The sequence below is a fragment of the Erythrolamprus reginae genome, chromosome 3, assembly GCF_031021105.1.
Source record: "Erythrolamprus reginae isolate rEryReg1 chromosome 3, rEryReg1.hap1, whole genome shotgun sequence".
NCBI lineage: Eukaryota > Metazoa > Chordata > Lepidosauria > Squamata > Dipsadidae > Erythrolamprus > Erythrolamprus reginae.
This window is the reverse complement of record NC_091952.1, coordinates 11,672,987-11,688,323: the sequence shown is the minus strand read 5'-3', so window position 1 is coordinate 11,688,323 and position 15,337 is coordinate 11,672,987. Positions and strand designations below refer to the sequence as shown.

Sequence of the window (15,337 nt, the reverse complement as noted above, 5' to 3'; positions counted from 1 at the left end):
TGACCGGTTAGGTCCCAGAGAGTCTGCCTTCTCCAGGTCCCGTCAACTAGACAATGTCGCTTGGAGGGGCCATGGGGAAGAGCCTTCTCTGTGGTGGCCCCATCCCTCTGGAATCAGCTCCCCACAGAGGTTCATACTGCCGTCACCCTCCTCGCCTTCCACAAGAGTCCCAAGAATCATTTATGTTGCCAGGCTTGGGGCTATTAGACTTGTATTAGATTAAAAAAAGGTGACTTATGGATCAAAACTCATTCATTGTATAATGGACATGATATATGACAACAAAAATCCAGCATATGCATTTCCCATTGACATCTACTCAAGATTATGATGGATACTGACTTGGAAGAAACAACAACTACTACTGCTGAGTTGGAAGAGACCTTGAAGGTCTTCTAGTCCAACTCCTTGCTTGGACAGGAAACCCTACACTACTTCAGATAGATGCTTATCCAACATCTTCTTTAAAACTTCCAGTGTTGGAGCATTCACAACTTCTGGAGGCAACTGTTCCACGGATTAATTGTTCTAACTGTCAGGAATTTTCTCCTTAGTTCTAAGTTGCTTCTCTCCTTGGATTAGTTTTTACCCATTGCTTCTTGTTCTGCCCTCAAGTGCTTTGGAGAATAGGTTGACTCCTTCTTTGTGGCAACCTCTGAGGTATTGGAACACTAATATCATGTCTCCCCTAGTCCTTCATTAGACATACCCAGTTCCTGCAACCATTCATCACATGTTTTAGCCTCTAGTCCCCTAATCATCTTTTGTTACTCTTCTCTGCACTCTTTGTAGAATCTCAACATCCTTTTTACATCATGGGGACCAAAACTGAATGCATTATTCTAAGTGTGGTTTTACTAAGGCTTTATAAAGTGGTATTAACACTTCACGTGATCTTGATTCTATCCCTGTTAAATGAAACATCAGATACAAACTTAACAGGCTGTCAGCATGAAATACTAACAGCTGGAAATCCAAGACACCCCACAAAGAAATCAAGATTATGGAACCAAACATGACATCAAAGTGCCCTTCCTTTAAAAAAAAAACATTGTTGCTGCCTAATGAAGTGAGATGTCAACATCTGGGGGTTGTCCTTTTCAATTCAACCTTCATAGGGTTCAATTCTTCAGGCCTTATTGAACATGGAATCTTTTGCTTAAAAGGAGGGATCCCCAAACTTGTCAACTTTAAGACTTGTGGACTTCAACTCCCAGAATTCTGAGAGATAAAGTCCACAAGTCTTAAAAGTTGCCAAGTTTGAAGACCTCTGGCTTAAAGCTTTGCAACAGAGCTAACTTCAACTGTGCAAAAGAGAGAAAAGGTGAAAAAGGCCAAAGACTTTCCAAAATGCAGCCAAAGAAAATCCACACAGGTGAGATTCCCAAAGGTGTTTCCCCCAAAAACAACTAGATCTCCTTTTCTTTTCCCCCTTTGAAAATATGTCGCTTTTCATCCAAGGAGCTTTCTTCAGCTTCTTGTGGATGGAAAGAGGAATGTTTTCAAAGGAAAAACGAAAACAAAAGAAAGTCCAGTTTATCTTTAGGAAAAAAATGGGACAACCATGACCTGGAAGATTGAGGTGAGCTTGAGATGAGCTCCTTAGCTGCATATTGGAAGCAGTTTGTCCTTGCCTTTTCAAGTTTCTAGTCCATCTTACAAGTTGTGTGTGCCTGTTTCCTTCCACAGCTGAGTACAAAACAGATCCGATTACACTTAATATTTTTACATTACGTTAAATATTACATTAGATATTACGATTAATACCTTCAAGAGAAGCAACCCCCTGAATGGACACTTGTAAAAATGCAATCCGAAAGACGATGGATAGAATCCTGTCAATTAAAGGGCGAAGTGGCCTTCTTAAGAGATTAGTCCCTATCTCACTAAACAATGGCCGTTCCAATACATCCAATCAATGTATTATCTAACTAGTGCAGATAAACATAGATTTAAAATGGATTTTTAAATCTAAAATCCTAAAATCACTAAATTTTACTTACAGTAGGAATGAAACATCAGAAAAAGATTTAATTTTGTATCTGAAATGCTGTGCTGGAAGTGATTTCTGGCTGCAAAGAATAAAATATTTTTTTTAAAAAAAAGCTCCTTTAAATCAAAACTTGAAGTTCACCGACTTTCTAGATCCAACCTTGCCTTAGAAACACCCTTGAAGTTCTCATATTGTTCACTTCCGCCCTTTTTAACACCACTCTTATTATTATTATTATTGCTCACCCAAAAGCCAAATTGTTTTCACCGATGGGACAGTTCCAATTGGTGCAAAACGCACCTGTTACCCCAGTGGATCTCAAAACTAAAATCTCAGTAGAGATCCCGGAAAAAAACCCCCAAACACCCTGCAATCTCTTAAAATCGACCTCCTTAGCATCTCAATCCATCATCTCCCTCTCTTAAAGTCATTAAAGCAAACAACAACAATCTACCACCAAGGCTGCTTGTCCAAAAATGGGCAATAGAATTAGAATAGAATGGAATGCAGTAAAGTAGAATAGAATAGAATAGAATAATAATTTAATAATAATAATTTATTAGATTTGTATGCCGCCCCTCTCCGAAGACTCAGGGTGGCTCACAACAGTGAGAATAGAATAGAATTCTTTATTGGACACACAAGGAATTTGTCTTTGTTGCATATGCAATAGTAGAGAATAGATTAAAAAGAGGGAAGAGCCTGCAAGAAATACTGTAGAGCAGTTGTGCTCCAGCGACAATGTTTACGACAATGTCCGTTTTTAATCCCATCAAGGCTTGTTTCAATTCAAATTTGTTTTCAAGGCCCTTGGGCCCTTTCCCTCCCTAGCAGCGAACCTGTGGGAATTCAAGGATGCCCCCCACCATGAATAAAGAGGAAGCAGCGAATCTGGGGGTCCCGGAACACCCAGGAGTCCCAATGCCTTAATTCGCGTCTCAATCTTTGCTGGGAACAGAGACACCTCCCCCAAAAGGATACCCCACTCCAGCTTGGAAGACGGGCCTCGTTTCTAAGTTTTTAAGTTCTCCGGGAGCAAAATGCGCATAGCGAAAACAGATCCACAAGCCGGAAGGAGGGAGGAAAATAAAATAAATCCAAAGGTAAATTTCAGTCTATTCGAAACAAGATCAATCTATTCCATAATGAACTACTTTTTATTACACTGGTCAACACACACAAAAATCATCAGCAAAAGTAATATGTCTGTTTTATGGAGTTTGATGTGCTGGTTCCAAAAATAGGCTGAGTTTTGCTCTAGCACATGAAGTGTCCGATATAGAAGCGTTATTTCTGATATGTAGATGACTGTTTTTTCTTATTTCCTAATACCTTCTAATAATGATTCTGCTCCGTGGAAACTATACCTGCTACGGAAAAACCATATACATTTTTGAAATCAGAACAAGAAAAAAAGATTCAGAAAAGTACAAGGTCAACTGCAAGGAATACAAGAAAATATACTGCTAAAAATAATAATAAAATAAAGGGAACCCTCAAAGAACACATCCTAGATATAAATGAATGAAATATTCTCATCGAATACTTTGTTCTGTACAAAGTTGAATGTGCACAACGGCATGTGAAATCGGTTGTCAATCAGTGTTGCTTCCTAAGTGGACAGTTTGATTTCACAGAAGTTTGATTTACTTGGAATTATATTGTGTTGTTTTATTTTTTCCAGCAGTGTAATTTTTTGTAGGTCTGTTTTATCCATTTCGTGGATGCAAATCGGGGCGTTCGGGTCTCTTTGGATTGGATTTCTTTCCCTCCAACGAGGTTAGGGATTTTTCTTTTTAAAAAAAGAGTAAAAAGTGTTTTCTTTCATTGGGAAAAGTAGGGAATAATAATAAGATAAACCAAACACACCCCAATCGCGGGCAAGCCAACGAAACGCACTTTCTTTTTAAGGAGTTTGAACTCGGAATATTTTGGTTCCGAAGGAAAAAGAAAAGGGGGTATAAAAATCGAGCCATATTAAAAAAAAAAAACCCAGCCACTTTAAAAATCCCTGGATCGGATCTGTCGGGAGAAGAAAGGGGGAATAAATGAATAAACCGAAGGAGATTTCAAGGGATGCGACCACCACCCCGCTTTTTTTTGGGGTGCTCCTGTTGGTGGGGATAATCGCAGTAGAAGAAACGAACGAATTAAGCAAGAGACAAGCGAGCAAAGAATTCGGTTTAGCAAGAGAGGCGGTCTTTGAAAAGAAGTAAAATAAATAACGCAAACCAACAACCGAGGTCGCAATTCTTTATTTCCCCTCCACACACACACCCCGCGAAGCGCAGGCCTCAATCGGCTACGAGTTTAAACCGAAGGCTCGGAATTGCCTTCTTCCCAAGTTAAAAAACTAAAAAAATATTGTTTTGTTTTTTTAAGAAAAGCGCAGCTCAAAGCAGCCGGATTAAGCAGGAAGTACAATTTCCCCTCGGATGTCCAGCGGAACTACTTAAAACGGCTGCTTCGCTTCAATTTGGGTTTCCTGGGAAATATAACTTTAAATATACACTGCTCCAAAAAAATAATAATAATAAAGGGAACACTTAAACAACACAATATAACTCCAAGTAAATCAAACTTCTGTGAAATCAGACTATCCACTTAGGAAGCAACACTGATCGACAATCAATTTCATTTTGTTGTCAGCACATTCAACTGTGTACAGAACAAAGTATTCAATGAGAATATTTCATTCATTCAGAACTAGGATGTGAGTGTTCCCTTTATTATTATTTTTTGAGCAGTATATATATACACAGTATACAGTATATATGCTATATATGTTTCTGTGTATGAAAAAGTCAACAGATTGAACTAACCATTTCTCCAATGTTCAAATCCTTCTGTTTCTTGTATGTGTTTAAAGCATATACTATTTCCAGTACATTTTCCCCCAGCGGTCTTTAGAACCATTTTTTTTTAAAAAAAGTTGATTCATTTAGCCCCCTCCCCACGCGTACATTGGCCTCATGGGTCGATAGGGATTTTTATTTTTATTTAATTTTTGGTGAGGGCAAATAATAAATAATAATAATAGTAATAATAATAATAATAATAATAATAATAATAATAATAATAATAATAATAATAATAATAGTAATAGTAATAGTAATAGTAATAGTAATAGTAATAGTAATAATAATAGTAATAATAGTAATAATAATAATAATAATAATAATAATAATTATTATTATTCCGACAAAAAATAAATAAAAATTAAAAAAATCAAACAGAAGGCCCGGTCGGTGGTGATATCTCCGCAGGCGGTTTGGCAACATTGGTTTGCTTTCTGAAAAGGGGCCACCAGGTTTTATTTGAGGCTTAAAGCGCTTTGCTCGGGAGTAAAAAAAGCCCAGGCGAAGCGGAGCGCCAAATGGAGGGAAGAGTCGTTTTCTTGTTCGGGTGCGAGACACATAGGTATCAAAAGCCGACTGGAAAGGAATGAATCTATACTAGACTCCCTTCACTTTCATCACCAGCAAAAATACACTGCTCAAAAACAATAAAGGGAACACTTAAAACAACCGAATGTAACTCCAAGTAAATCAAACTTCTGTGAAATCAAACTGTCCGCTTAGGAAGCAACACTGATCGACCATCAATTTCCATTTTGTTGTCAGCACAGTCAACTTTGTACAGAACATTCGACGAGAATATTTCATTCATTCAGATCTAGGGTGTATTCTTTGAGAGTTCCCTTTTTTGGAGTAGTGTAGGTTACACTCACACATATCTATGTAAGTTTGTGTGTTTGTACAATTTCTGGACGGAAGGGGAGAGGAGGGGGGGGTGGCGATCGGGTCAAACTTTCCAATCAAAGTCGGGATGGAAGAAAAGAAAGACGAATAAATTGGAATATATTTAATTTATTCGATTTCTATGCCTTTTCCCCAGTTCGTGCAAAGAACACTAGTTTTAAGAAAACCGGGGCCTTTAAAAGGAAAGTGGGAGGGGGTGGCATTTAATCAGCAGGGCCGTAAATCATCCGCTCGCTTTATCAATAATTGCACCCCCCCCCCCCCCCCCCCACTCTCTGTCTCCCTCTCTTTCTTTCTCGCTCTCTCTCGCTGGCCCCCTTCCTCCTCCTCCTCCTCTCGCTTCTCCAAGTGCGACGCTATCTGCTAAAAGATAAGCCCGGCCCAAAACGAGATAAAGTTGGCTGCAGAGGGAAGGGAGGTTTAAATGGGGGGGAGAGAGAAGGAAAAGGAGGGGTTTTTTCAGAGTATAGTACTCACGTTATTTAAAGATCCGGAGACCAAAACTCGCGCGACGTGGGAAAAGAAAGGAAGTCCAGGCCAAAAGAAGCAATAATCAAAATAATCCTAGTTGCCGCAAAAGGAAAGAAGAACGCGATCGGAAAGGTGCAATATATATATATATTTTAAATGGAGGGATGGGGAGAAGAAAACCGGGCAAGGGCAGCCGACGTTTTTCCCCTCCCTCTCCGCGGGAAAAAAATAAATAAAATTAAAGGCTTTTGTGGAAGGGGATCTCCGGGCCAGGCGGCGGCCGTCTTGTTATCTCAGCTGCGCCCCAGCCAACGCGCCTCCAAAGCTCCGCTCGCTCCTAATCTCGGCCTTCGAGTGATGCCTTCCATCGGTGGCTCGGCCCCTTTACGGCTGGCGGTGGGGCAGCGTCACGTGACCTTGCCCCCCTCCCCCCCCCCGTGAGCCGGGCCGGCCAGGGAAGAGTGAGAGGGGGGAGGAAGACGGGGGGGGGGAGGTTACCTGGCGAGGGAAGAGGGAAATACACACACACACATATAAGAGGGAGTAAAGAAATATATATATAGGTGGGGAGTGCTAAAGACATGGAATGGAAAAATTGAAGGGTGCAAAGCAGGAGACCATTTTATGATCAATTGATGGATGGATGGAGTTTGTGGAGAAAAGTTATACTGTACATATGTATTGTATGTATGTATTTATTTATTGGATTTGTATGCCGCCCCTCTCCGGAGACTCGTATGTATGTACACACCTACCCACCATATATATGGTGGGTGGGTGTGTACATACATACGAGTCTCCGGAGAGGGGCGGCAAACAAATCCAATAAATTTATTTTATTTATTTATTTATTACTTAGATTTGTATGCCTCCGCTCTCCGAAGACTCGGGGCAGCTCACAACACGTGGAAACAAATCATAAATAATCTGACAAATTTAAAATATTTAAAGATTTAAAAAAGACCCCATATACTAACAGACATACACACAAGCATACCATATATAAATTAACCATGCCCAGGGGGAGATGTTTCAGTTCCCCCATGCCTGACGGCAAAGGTGGGTTTTAAGGAGTTTACGGAAGGCAGGAAGAGTAGGGGCAGTTCTAATCTCCGGGGGGAGTTGGTTCCAGAGGGCATACATACATACATACATACATACATACATACATACATACATACATACATACATACATACATACGTATAACTTTTCTCCAGAAACTCCATCCATATATATATCACATGTTTTTGCTGAATTTATAAAAATAAGGGAGACCAGGATAGCGCTATTTCGGGCCTGCCATGTACGTACGTACATACATACATACATACATACATACATACATACATACAATACATGGCTGGCTGATGAGAGGAAACAATCTCGAAGCAGATCTATACTAGTCTTCCTTCATTTTCAGTTCAGCAAAAAATATGATACAAGCATGAATACATACATACATACATACATACATACATACATACATACATACATACATACATACATACATACATGAAGCCAATAACTTCAGCCTGATGATGCTGAATGTGATTTCCCGGAAATGTAGCAAAGACACTCAAAATATTACACGGGGTAAAACCCGAACTCGGAACAATCCACATACATATACATGTGAAAATCTACGAAAACAAATTTTATATATATATTTCAAATTCAGCAAAAAAAAAATGTGACATATATATCACATGTGTTTTTTTGCTGAATTTGAAAATTAAGGGAGACTAGGATAGATCTATAATTATATATATATTATAATATATATATATATAATAAACACACGCACACTGCTCAAAAAAACTAAGGGAACACTCAAATAACATATCCTAGATCTGAATGAATGAAATATTTATTTGTTTGTTTGTTTTTTATGCCGCCCTTCTCCTTAGACTCTGGGCGGCTTACAACATGTTAGCAATAGCACATTTTAACAGAATATTCTCCATTGAATACTTTGTATAAACACACACATTTTGCTGATAATGAAAATGAAGGGAGACTAGTATAGATCTATTTCAAGCTATTTAGCTCTCATCAGCTTCTTTCAATTCCAAATAGAAATAAATAGAATTCTTGATTGGCCAAGTGTGATTGGACACATAAGGAATTTATCTTTGGTGCATACCCTCACCAAGATTTGAACCCAGTGTGTGCGGCAATCTTTTACCTCTCTCTTCTCCCTCTCTCCCCCAAAAGTTAGGAATAGGTGTGTAAAAGGTTACTCATTAGCACGCCCCCTCCCCTGCCCTCCCCACGGGACCATTTCCCCGAGATTTCTCAAAGTAAAGTTCGGGTCAGCAACTTCTGCCTTCCTCTATGTCCCTCCCTCTCTCTTTTCTTTCCTGCCTATTTTTTTAAAAAAGGGGAGGGGGGCTGGTGGCGCAGGAACCGATGAGGCCAATCTCTCTCCGAAAGCTTTTTTTTAAAATTTATTTTAATTTATTTTTGGAACGCGGCCGGTGGAACTCCCGGCGACTTATTCCCCCTCCCAACCCCTCCGGATAAAGCGCGGTTTGGGATCGGGTTGTGGGTCAGAGAAACCGGAGTTTAAGCGCCCACCGACGGGTATCATAGCGACCCTTTACGCGTCTACTCGGAAGTAAGTGGTTACGTCTACTCGGAAATAAATGCTTGGTTTCGGCGAAATAAAGATGGATCCATTTCTTCCTGGCTACAGCCTTGTTTTTTCCTTTTTTTCCTCCCAGCGTGTTGCTTTTGTTTTGATTGTTTTCATATTTCATAATATTTCATATTTTCTCCTCTTTATTTTCTTGCGAGACTTGAAGTTGTTTCCATTTTTTTATCCCAGAAGAAAGTTGATCGAATAAAAAAATGGAAACGACTACAAAACCGTGCAAGAAAAAGAAAACAACAGAATAAGATAATAAGCGCTTTATTTTTTTTTTCTTCTAGTCCTTACGCATCAAATCCCGCACCAATTTTTCCCCCGTGCAAAAAAAAAAAAAAAAAGTTTGAAGCCGATTAACCGAATCAACTGGCGGATTATTACAATCCGTCCGATCTTCCGTTTTGAGGCCCTTCGGTTGGTTTACAATATTAAAAGCGTTTTTCTATGTTTTATGTTTCAAAAATATCCAATTAAAAATAAAAAAAATAATATTACAAGCGTTTTGTCTTGGGAGGAAAAAAAAATCCAAAAAAAAAGTTTTCCGAGCTGGATTTCAGTTTTCCTTCTGGAAATGGAACCCGGAGCGGTACACAAACAGATGAAATTGTGTGGACAAAAGAAATACGCAGCAAACATTTTCAACTTGGTCCCTTCCACCTCCTAAAGACTGAGAGTATTTGTGTATTTTGATCTCCGGGCCTTTTCCCAATTCAGTGCGGCTATCCTACTTGAAACTTACACACCTTCTGGTCGATCGCTTATCAACCTCTGCATTCTCACTCACTCACACACACACTTTCTTTCTCTCCCTTTCTTTCTCTTTCTCGCCCTCTTTCTTTCCCTCTTTCCATTTCTCTTTCTCCCCCTCTCTCTCTTTCTCTCTCCTTTCTCCCTCTTTCTATCTCCTTTCTCCCTCTTTCTCTCTCCTTTCTCTCCCTCCTTCTCTCCCTCTTCCTTTCCCTCTTTCTCTCTCGCTCTCTCCCTTCCTCGCCTCCCCCCTCTCTCACACACAAACACACGAGCCCATTTTAGTTCGTATGGAGGGCGATCCGTAGCGGACACCCCCCTCCCCGGGAAAATGGGGTTAATTTGGCAACTCAGAATAAGCGCGTTACTAAATTGGATTTCGCTTTAGGCGACTTTAGCAAACAGGTAGAAAGAAGGTAAGGCGAAATTCCAGCCAGGACGCGAACGGCAGGAAGTTTCGGTCCTCTTGGGTAACTGACTTTCGCTTACTTTCAGAACTTTTAGGGTCCAAATTCTGAAAGTAAGCGAAAGTAAGTTACGCAGATTTCTGGAAATGTGATCAGCTGGGTTGAACTGGGTTATTTCTACAAGAGATTGAAAAAATAACCCGGCTGATCTCATTTCCAGAAATCCACCCAAGGTGGTTTTTAATTAAAGGTCCGGCCTCGCCTTTGGCCAACCAAACAGACCAGGACCGACCAATATCGAAGTCGACCCGAGTTCGCGGCTGGGTTTTTATTTTATTGTTTGGCGTTTCTCTTTTTTCCGAGAGTTTAAAATTCACCTTTGCGGCCCAGGGGAGGCCGCCTCAAAGGCCTAGAAGGTGCCCAAGAGCTGCCCCGAGAAAACAGGGTGGCAAACCAGGATTGCAATGCTTGGATGGCCAAAAGTAGCGGGGTAAAAGACAAAAATATCCCCAAATCCTCTCTTTTCCCTTCTCCTTCCCCAGACGGCGACCTTAACGGGCTTAACGTCTATAATCGATGATTTATGGCTACTAATAAGGCTAAAAACAAGAAAGCGCAATACTTACTTTCCTCCAGAGCTAAAATCGGGCCGGGAAAAAAATCTTCCAGGATTTGCGCTGCTCCAACGAACCGATCGCGGATCGATCCTGTGTTTTCTGCGGGATGTCGGCTGAGTTCTGCGGGTTTTTGACTTCGCGGAAATGGCCGGGGGGGCGGAGGCTACTTCAAATAGAACGGGCTCCGCTTCGAATCGGATCGCTCGCCTTAACCCGGTTTCAAAAGGGGGGGGCAGTCCCAAGCGAGGTTTGGATGCTCCGCCACAGGTGGGTTTTAAAAAAAAAAAAAGAGATTGGACAAGATAATTTATCTGAAACGTTATTGGTTCTCGGCTTCGAGGGTGTGTGTGAGGGGGTTGGGCTGGATGACCTCGTAGGGGCCCTTCCAGTTCTGATATTCTGTAAAGCGGGGTCGAACGCTTCAGCTCGCTCCTCGGTTCCCAAACATTGTACGGATTTGAGTTTATCGTTTCATAATTTGTCAAGAATCATGAGGTACAACACTTAATGATTGTCATAGGGATTAAATAAACAATGAGGAAATAATCAATATTAATAAAAATCTTAAGGATGCAAGTAACAAGTTACATCATAGAGGTAAGTGGGAGGAGATGGGCGATAGGAATGATGAGAAAAAACTAGTAGTAATAGTAGTGCAGACTTAGTAAATAGTTTGACAGTGTTGAGGGAATTATTTGTTTAGCAGAATGATGGCGCTCGGAAAAATATAAATGCATAGGTATTGATTTAGATATGTCTGCCCAAAGTTTGCACTACTATTTCTAATAATTTTTTCTCATCATTCCTATTACCCATCTCCTACTTATGACTGTATAACTATAACTTGTTGCGTGTATCCTTAAGATTTTTATCAATATTGTTTCCTGATTGCTACGACAATCATTAAGTGTTGTAAATCATGATTCTTGACAGATGTATATTTTCTTTCATGTACACTGAGAGCATATGCACCAAAGACAAATTCCTTGTGTGTCCAATCGCACTTAGCCAATAAATAATTCTAAATATCTACATAGATACAGGTGTGGGTAGGTGTTTATACTCTATTATTATTAGATTTCTATGCCACCCTTCTCCGCAGACTCAGGGCGGCTCACAACAAAATAAATATAATAATACTATACTGCTCAAAAAAAATAAAGGGAGCACTTAAACAACACAATATAACTCCAAGCAAATCAATCTTCTGTGAAATCAAACTGTCCACTTAGGAAGCAACACTGATTGACAATCAATTTACTTATTTATTATATTTCATTTTGTTGTCAGCACATTCAACTTTGTACAGAACAAAGTATTCGATGAGAATATTTCATTCATTCAGATCTAGGATGTGTTCTTTGAGTGTTCCCTTTATTTTTTTGAACAGCGTATATATAAAAAAATCTAAATTTAAAATGAGATCTAAAACCCCAATACGTTAAAAACAACCATCCACTTTCATTCCGTATGCTATACTCTTTGTATGTGTGCGTTGTATATACAGTATACGCTATATAGCCGAGTCTTAATAATACTAATCATAGCTCATCGATCCCTTGGATAAGTCCATCAATCTTTGAATTGGGAGACTGGGTGGGTGGGGGGTCAAAACTGACCGCTTTGGGGGATCCAAACCATATGGGGAAAGGTGCCCACTTATTCAAATTCTCCACTAGTTTCAACGCAGTTTACTTTCCAGGACCTGCCCGTAGGAAGAAATGAGTTCTGAATGGAGGCGAAAGGCGAGATTCGACTACTAGGGTCCAACCTGGATTGGCCAAAGAGACCAGAAGTTTTTTTTGGATCTTCCGAGCTTTGGGACTTTGAGTTGGAGGTCCATGGGGGAGACGTATCTGTAGGACAGGGGTCCCCAAACTTGGGCAACTTTAAGACTCGTGGACTTCAACTCGCAGACTTCTCCAGCCAGCAGCGTTATCCCGAGACACGGATATTCCTGGGAGATTTCACTTAAACCAAAGATGGTCGTGTGAAGACCACAAAAGAAAGCGTAGCTGGCTGGAGAACTCTGCGAATTGAAGTCCACGAGTCTTAAAGTTGCCAAGTCTGGAAACCTCTCCTCTAGAACTTCTCCAGCGCTTGTTCCAAAGCTAGGAAAACATAAAACCTCGGCGGTCCCATTGATTCCAATAAGGGGGACTGGAAGCTAGAACATAGGTCAAGAGAAGCTAGAACTTAGAACAAAAGCGGCCATGGCCAGTCTAGCAAAGAGGAGGACCATGGTGGACATGATAGCAGTGTTCCAATACTTGAGGGGCTGCCACAGATTGGTGGGTGTCAGGCTGTTTTCCAAAGCATCCGAAGGTCAGACAGGGAATAATGGATGGAAACTGACCAAGGCGAGATTCAACCTGGAAATAAGGAGGAATTTTCTGACGGGGGAGAGCGATCAACCGGTGGAACAGCTTGCCTGCGGATTGCAACTGCTCCAACACTTGAGACTTTCAAAGGGAGGTTGGACTACCATTTGTTGGAAATGGTATACGGACTCCTGCCTTAGCAAGGGGTGGGACTAGATGACCTACAAGGTCCCTTCCAACTTGAATAGTCTAATCTAAAGCGACCCATCTAGGGTCCTGCAGCGTTATCCCGAGACACGAATATTCCTGAGAGATTTCACTTAAACCAAAGATGGTCGTTTGAAGACCACAAAAGAAAGCAGCCAGGATGATAAGGGGTCTGGAAACTAAAATTCAGTAAGAGAGGTTGTAGGAACTAACCATGGCCAGCCGCCCTGAGTCCTTCGGGATTGGGCGACACAGAACTCGAATAAAGAAATAAGTTAGTAAGTAGGTTGTGGGAGCTCCAACATTTGAGACTTTCAAAGGGAGGTTGGACAGCCAGCCATTTGTCCCAAATGGTGTAGAGACTCCTGCCTGAGCAAGGGGTTGGACTAGATGACCTACAAGGCCAACTCTAATAATCTAATCTAATATAAACCGACCCATCTTGGATCCTGCAGCGTTATCACCAGAGGCGTATATTCGCCTTCGTTTCTGAGAGGTTTCACACCAAAGATGATCGTATGAAGACCACAAACTTTCCGGATTCAATTAACCCGGGCCTGAACTGGACTTCGGGCATGTGTTTCGATCAAGCCCCCCCCCCTTTCCCTTCTGTCCTCCAGACTATACAGATTAAGTTCATTAAGTCTTTCCTGATAAATTTTATGCTTAAGACCTTCCACCATTTTTGTAGCCCATCTTTGGACCCGTTCAATTTTATCCATATCTTTTTGTAGGTGAGGTCTCCAGAACTGAACACAGGATTCCAAATGGGGTCTCACCAGCGCTCTATACAGCGGGATCACAATCTCCCTCTTCCTGTTTGTTATACCTCTAGCTATGCAGCCAAGCGTTCTACTTGCTTTCCCTACCACCTGACCACACTGTTCACCCATTTTGAGACTGTCAGAAATCACGACCCCTAAATCCTTCTCTTCTGAAGTTTTTGCTAACACAGAACGGCCAATACGCTACAACACTTAAATTTCCAATACGCTCCAATACTTGAGACTTTCAAGAAAAGAATGGACTGCTATTGGACTAGTGTGATGTAGGGTTTCCTGCACCAGCAGGGGGTTGGACTAGATGACCTGCCAGGTCCCTTCCAAGTCTTAAAAACAAATTTTTAAAAAAATAAAAGGATTAAACCCGAGTTAAGCTGCCGCTTAATCCCTTCAGACATGCAAACGAGCATTCTTTGCGCAATGGGGTAGAAATGCCAGCCGCAAGGTCGCCGGAATCCTTCCCTTTTATTTGGGACTCATTAACAACGGCGGGGGCGACTGGCTACGGCCTTGAACCGGGCTGAAAAGTTCAAAAGAACAAAAGGCGATCTTGTTTCCCCAGGTCGTTTGCCAAAGCAGTCGAGGTGCCCCGATTGGGCGGCCAATAAACTTGTAAATGGAATAGAAAGATAAATGGCCCATGGATTCCTCGTCCCTAGTTTTCCACGCCTCAAGCGCGGATTAAGTGCATAATAAAAATGCATAATAAATGCAAATGCAGGGGTGTCTTGGGCTGCGGGGCAAAGACCCTTTAATTTTTCCCAAGCCAATCGCGCCTTCTCTTCCTCTCCCCCCCTTTAAAAAAAATGCATCAGATATTTAACATCACAATTATTTAAGTCCATTTAATTATCGAATCCACTTTGGTTTTAAATGCTCACTCCGAGAAATAAAAGCGCCCCGGATTCTTAAATCCCCCAGAGGCAAATCGAGAGACGAGGGGATGCTGGGCTTCTAAAATCGCCCCTTGCCCCATCGTGGTTATCAATTCGAGCCTTAGTTCCCCATCTGGTAGACTTTTAGTCTCGGCGGCTGAAGAGTTTCAGTTAATGGCTGGGGTAGGGGGGGGGCGATCCATCCCCCCATTGCCTCTCAGTCAACGTCAGTCCTTCGTCATTGAAGGGTGGGGGAGGGGAGAGAGGGAAGGCTGAAGTCACTCACAATAATAAGAGTTGAAAGCGGGACTCTGGAGGCCACCTAGTCTAACCCCCACCCCGTAACCCCCGTTCAATATGAGGAGCCTAGGAGAAACCCCAGCTGCCGGTCCCCATAATTTCATGAAACTATTGCACGTGGTGCGACTGGGTCTCGCATTGCCCCCCCCCAGAAATAGTCCAGCGTTTCTGGAGAATGGAACCTCTTGAGGCCATCCAAAACACCTTC

At 41.5% G+C, this 15,337-nt stretch overlaps 1 protein-coding gene across 2 annotated transcripts in view; it reads right to left on the bottom strand.

The window, feature by feature from the left end:
• GATA5 (GATA binding protein 5) overlaps window positions 1-10,933 on the bottom strand; it is a 62,449-nt gene extending 51,516 nt beyond the window's left edge. Inside the window, exon 1 of one of the 2 annotated variants that reach the window (XM_070744465.1) lies at window positions 10,654-10,933. The gene's annotated coding sequence lies outside the window, so the exon portion shown is untranslated. Of the gene's footprint in view, window positions 1-6,231; window positions 6,757-10,653 lie in introns of those variants that run through there. The other variant, XM_070744466.1, reaches the window with a different exon arrangement.
• Window positions 10,934-15,337: the final 4,404 nt, after the last annotated feature.